This window comes from Phyllobates terribilis, unplaced genomic scaffold, assembly GCF_046119375.1.
Source record: "Phyllobates terribilis strain yellow unplaced genomic scaffold, ASM4611937v1 Scaffold_17__1_contigs__length_24005725, whole genome shotgun sequence".
Classification (NCBI taxonomy): Eukaryota; Metazoa; Chordata; class Amphibia; order Anura; family Dendrobatidae; genus Phyllobates; species Phyllobates terribilis.
This window is the reverse complement of record NW_027362777.1, coordinates 22,872,053-22,878,052: the sequence shown is the minus strand read 5'-3', so window position 1 is coordinate 22,878,052 and position 6,000 is coordinate 22,872,053. Positions and strand designations below refer to the sequence as shown.

Below are 6,000 nucleotides of genomic sequence, written 5' to 3'. Positions count from 1 at the left end.
TACGCCTCGTACACGCGCGGCTCCGCTCCGTACGCCTCGTACACGCGCGGCTCTGCTCCGTACGCCTCGTACACGCGCGGCTCCGCTCCGTACGCCTCGTACACGCGCGGCTCCGCTCCGTACGCCTCGTACACGCGCGGCTCCGCTCCGTACGCCTCGTACACGCGCGGCTCCGCTCCGTACGCCTCGTACACGCGCGGCTCCGCTCCGTACGCCTCGTACACGCGCGGCTCCGCTCCGTACGCCTCGTACACGCGCGGCTCCGCTCCGTACGCCTCGTACACGCGCGGCTCCGCTCCGTACGCCTCGTACACGCGCGGCTCCGCTCCGTACGCCTCGTACACGCGCGGCTCCGCTCCGTACGCCTCGTACACGCGCGGCTCCGCTCCGTACGCCTCGTACACACGCGGCTCTGCTCCGTACGCCTCGTACACACGCGGCTCTGCTCCGTACGCCTCGTACACACGCGGCTCCGCTCCGTACACCTCGTACACACGCGGCTCCGCTCCGTACACCTCGTACACACGCGGCTCCGCTCCGTACACCTCGTACACACACGGCTCCGCTCCGTACACCTCGTACACACACGGCTCCGCTCCGTACACCTCGTACACACACGGCTCCGCTCCGTACACCTCGTACACACACGGCTCTGCTCCGTACACCTCGTACACACACGGCTCTGCTCCGTACACCTCGTACACACACGGCTCTGCTCCGTACACCTCGTACACACGCGGCTCTGCTCCGTACACCTCGTACACACGCGGCTCTACTCCGTACACCTCGTACACACGCGGCTCTGCTACATCCACACTGTAAACCCCTCCTGACCCCACACATAAACTTCAGCTCATCCAGCACCATGACAACCAGCACAGCAGAGTCCTGCATCCACTGAGGCCCCTGATCATGTGACCCCTGACTCCTCCCCTCCTGTGACCTCATCACAGCTCCTGTGCGCATAGAGCAGCCATATATGTGGTGGCGGCTCTGCAGGTGGAGGTATGTGGAGACCCCATTACTGGGCGCAGGGGGCATTAACCCCTTCAGCACGGAGACACTTTGGGGGTCTTGTGCTGCCCCTTTATAAGAATCATAAGGTTTTTGTTCTGTTTCCTGTAATAGATACATACGACCCAACTATGGAGACAGGAAGGGAGGAAACGTATTGTTCTCATAGTACAGGACCCCTTTACTGCCCCACAGTGTAATGCCCCCATTATACCCCTTATGCAGTATGTATGATGCCCCACACAGTGTAATGCCCCCATTATGCCCCCACACAGTCTAATGCCCCCATTATGCCCCTTATGCAGGATGTATGATGCCCCCACACAGTGTAATGCCCCCATTATGCCCCTTATGCAGGATGTATGATGCCCCCACACAGTGTAATGCCCCCATTATGCCCCTTATGCAGGATGTATGATGCCCCCACACAGTGTAATGCCCCCATTATGCCCCTTATGCAGGATGTATGATGCCCCCCACACAGTGTAATGCCCCCATTATGCCCCTTATGCAGGATGTATGATGCCCCCGACAGTGTAATGCCCCCATTATGCCCCTTATGCAGGATGTATGATGCCCCCACACAGTGTCATGCCCCCATTATGCCCCTTATGCAGGATGTATGATGCCCCCACACAGTGTAATGCCCCCATTATGCCCCTTATGCAGGATGTATGATGCCCCCGACAGTGTAATGCCCCCATTATGCCCCTTATGCAGGATGTATGATGCCCCCACACAGTGTAATGCCCCCATTATGCCCCTTATGCAGGATGTATGATGCCCCCACACAGTGTAATGCCCCCATTATGCCCCTTATGCAGGGTGTATGATGCCCCCACACAGTGTAATGCCCCCATTATGCCCCTTATGCAGGATGTATGATGCCCCCACACAGTGTAATGCCCCCATTATGCCCCTTATGCAGGATGTATGATGCCCCCACACAGTGTAATGCCCCCATTATGCTCCTTATGCAGTATGTATGATGCCCCCCACACAGTGTAATGCCTCCATTATGCCCCTTATGCAGGATGTATGATGCCCCCACACAGTATAATGCCCCCATTATGCCCCTTATGCAGGATGTATGATGCCCCCACTCAGTGTAATGCCCCCATTATGCTCCTTATGCAGGATGTATGATGCCCCCACACAGTGTAATGCCCCCATTATGCCCCTTATGCAGGATGTATGATGCCCCCACACAGTGCAATGCCCCCATTATGCCCCTTATGCAGTATGTATGATGCCCCCACAGTGTAATGCCCCCATTATGGCCATTATACAGTATGTATGATGCCCCTCACACAGTGTAATGCCCCATTATGCCCCTTATGCAGTATGTATGATGCCCCCACAGTGTAATGCCCCCATTATGTCCCTTATGCAGGATGTATGATGCCCCTCACACAGTGTAATGCCCCCATTATGTCACTTATGCAGGATGTATGATGCCTCCACACAGTGTAATGCCCCCATTATGCTCTTTTTGCAATATGTTTGATGCCCCCCACACAGAGTAATGTTCCTACACTACCACCTTCCCCCCCACACACAGTATAATGTTCCCATAGTATCGCTTGAGGTCCTGCAGTTGGAATAAGCCCTGAGGTTTTACAGTTGAAATAATCCCTCTGGAGTTTTCCCTCTGCCTGCTCCCCTACATGTATACCCTCGAGCATGTATACTTGCATGTAGGGGAGCAGGCCTTACTAGAGATCGAGGCTTTGTACAGTAATATACTGCATGAGGATGATATCAGAGGAGCATGAGATTTACCAATTATTCTTATGGTAGCATGAGACGGACTTTACAACCCACAGAGGTTGATCAGGTAGTGCAGCTAATCTAGGATGGCACATCAATGCGAGCTGTGGTAAGAAGGTTTGCTGTGTCTGTTAGCGTAGTGTCCAGTGGCTGGAGGCACTACCAGAAGACAGGCCAGTACACCAGGAGACGTGGAGGGGGCCGTATGAGGACAACAACCCAGGAGCAGGACCGCTACCTCCGCCTTTGTGCAAGGAGGAGCACTGCCAGAGGGCCCGACGTCCACAGATGGTGGTTGTGCTCACAGCCCAACACCGTGCAGGACGCTTGGCATTTACCACAGAACACCAGGATTAGCAAAGTCGCTACTGGCGCCCTGTGCTCTTCACAGATAAAAGCAGTTTCACACTGAGCACATGTGACAGACAAGTCTGGAGATGCCGTGGAGAGCGATCTGCAGCCTGCAACATCCTTCAGCATGACCGGTTTGGCAGTGGGTCAGTAATGGTGTGGGGTGGCATTTCTTTGGAGGGCTGCACAGCCCTTCATATGCTCGCCAGAGGTAGCCTGACTGCCATTAGGTACCGAGATGAGATCCTCAGACCCCTTGTGAGACCATATGCTGGTGTGGTTGGCCCTGCGTTCCTCTTAATGCAGGACAATGCCAGACCCCATGTGGCTGGAGTGTGTCAGCAGTTCCTGCAAGATGAAGGCATTGAAGCTATGGACTGGCCCTCCTGTTCCCTAGACCTGAATCCGATTGAGCTCATCTGGGACATCATGTCTCGCTCCATCCATTGCACCACTGACTGTCCAGGAGTTGGCGGATGCTTTAGTCCAGGTCTGGGAGGAGATCGCACAGGAGACCATCCGCAACCTCATCAGAAGCATGCCCAGGCGTTGTAGGGAGGTCATACAGGCACGTGGAGGCCACACACAATACTGAGCCTCATTTTGACTTGTTTTAAGGACATTACATCAAAGTTGGATCAGCCTATAGTGTGTTTTTCCACTTTAATTTTTGGGGTGACTCCAAATCCAGGCCTCCATTGGTTAATAAATTTGATTTCCATTGATGATTTTTATGTGACTTTGTCGTCAGCACATTCAACTTTGTACAGAATGAAGTATTCAATGAGAATATTTCATTCATTCAGATCTAGGATGTGTTATTTGAGTGTTCCCTTTATTTTTTTGAGCAGTGTGTGTATATATATTTATTATAAATACGCACACATATACTGCTCAAAAAATAAAGGGATTCAGGTCTGGGGAACGGGCGGGCCAGTCCATAGCTTCAATGCCTTCATCTTGCAGGAACTGCTGACACACTCCAGTCACATGAGGTCTGGCATTGTCCTGCATTAGGAGAAACCCAGGGCCAACCGCACCAGCATATGGTCTCACAAGGGGTCTGAGGATCTCATCTCGGTACCTAATGGCAGTCAGGCTACCTCTGGCGAGCACATGGAGGGCTGTGCGTCCCTCCAAAGAAATGCCACCCATACCATTACTGACCCACTGCCAAACAAGTCATGCTGAAGGATGTTGCAGGCAGCAGATCGCTCTCCACGGCGTCTCCAGACTCTGTCACATGTGCTCAGTGTGAACCTGCTTTCATCTGTGAAGAGCACAGGGCGCCAGTGGCGACTTTGCCAATCCTGGTGTTCTGTGGCAAATGTCAAGCATCCTGCACGGTGTTGGGCTGTGAGCACAACCCCCATCTTTGGACGTCGGCCCCTCATACCACCCTCATGGAGTCGGTTTCTAACCGTTTGTGCAGACACATGCACATTTGTGGCCTGCTGGAGGTCATTTTGCAGGGCTCTGGCAGTGCTCCTCCTGTTTCTCCTTGCACACAGGAGGAGGTAACAGTCCTGCTGCTGGGTTGTTGCCCTCCTATGGCTCCATCCACATCTCCTGGTATCTGCTCCATGCTCTGGACACTGTGGTGACTGACACAGCTACACTTCTTGCCACAGCTCGCACTGATGTGCCATCCTGGATGAACTGCACTACCTGAGCAACTTCTGTGGGTTGTACTGTAGACACCGCCTCATGCTACTGTACCTCTAGGGGTGAGAGCAATGGCAAAATGAAAAAGTGACCAAAACAACAGCCAAAAAGGATGAGAACAGAGAGATGGTCTGTGGTCACCACCTGCAGAACCGCTCCTTTATAGGGGTATCTTGCTAATTGCCGATCATTTCTACCAGTTGTCTGTACCATTTGCACAACAGCAGGAGAAATTGATTCACAATCAGTTTTGCTTCATAACTGGACAGGTAGATTGCACAGAAGTGTTATTGGCTTGGAGTTACATTGTGATGTTTAAGTGTTCCCTTTATTTTTTGAGCAGCGTGTGTGTATATATATAATATATTTACATATTTTTATTGATCATATATATTGTGCAAGACAAATTTGTTTTGCATCAAGTTGGAGATGACTACGGAATTGCACCCAATTCCACAAATTATATACTATTATCCAAATGATCAAAGGTTCATTATTATGCCATCAAGTTTAGTTGATTTGATAATCAGAATTATACTATATCAAATAATAAAGGAGATTATTTATGAAAAATTCTAAAGTGACTAGTGCATCAAATAGATAACAATTGATCATATCATATACTGTGTATAAAAATAATAAATAAACGATACAACAAAGATACCACCTATAAAGTACTCTTGTGCCATATTTCGATATGAAATTTATATAAGATTGATAGATTATTAATTACTAGAGATGAGCAAATGTTTTGATGTTCCGGTTCGGCAAATAAACCTGTAACATCAAAAAAATGCAAGCACCACACCTAAAATCAACTCCAGGTCTTTTATCTGCTTAATTGAGAATGAGATAACGAAGGGATTGCCCACAGCTGTCCATGACATAGCCTTGGAGTCAATTGTCCAATTACTTTTGGTCCCTTTAAAAACAGGGTGGCACATGTTAAGGAGCTGAAACTCCTAAACCCTTCATCCAATTTTAATGTGGATACCCTCAAATGAAAGCTGAAAGTCTGAACTTCAACTGCATCTGAATTGTTTTGTTTAAAATTCATTGTGGTAATGTCTAGAACCAAAATTAGAAAAATGTTGTCTCTGTCCAAATATATATGGACCTAACTGTATATGTTCTGCTCTGCGTTTTTTCTATTTTCTTACAGTACACACCACGTACAATTTACTGCACGCTTTGCATTCA

At 50.0% G+C, this 6,000-nt stretch overlaps 1 protein-coding gene across 2 annotated transcripts in view; it reads left to right on the top strand.

Moving 5' to 3' along the window:
- The first annotated feature begins 933 nt into the window (after positions 1 to 933).
- Positions 934 to 6,000, top strand: part of LOC141176150 (uncharacterized) — a 28,396-nt gene continuing 23,329 nt past the window's right edge. Inside the window, exon 1 of one of the 2 annotated variants that reach the window (XM_073660148.1) lies at positions 934 to 1,005. The gene's annotated coding sequence lies outside the window, so the exon portion shown is untranslated. The remainder of the gene's footprint in view (positions 1,006 to 6,000) is intronic. The other variant, XM_073660147.1, reaches the window with a different exon arrangement.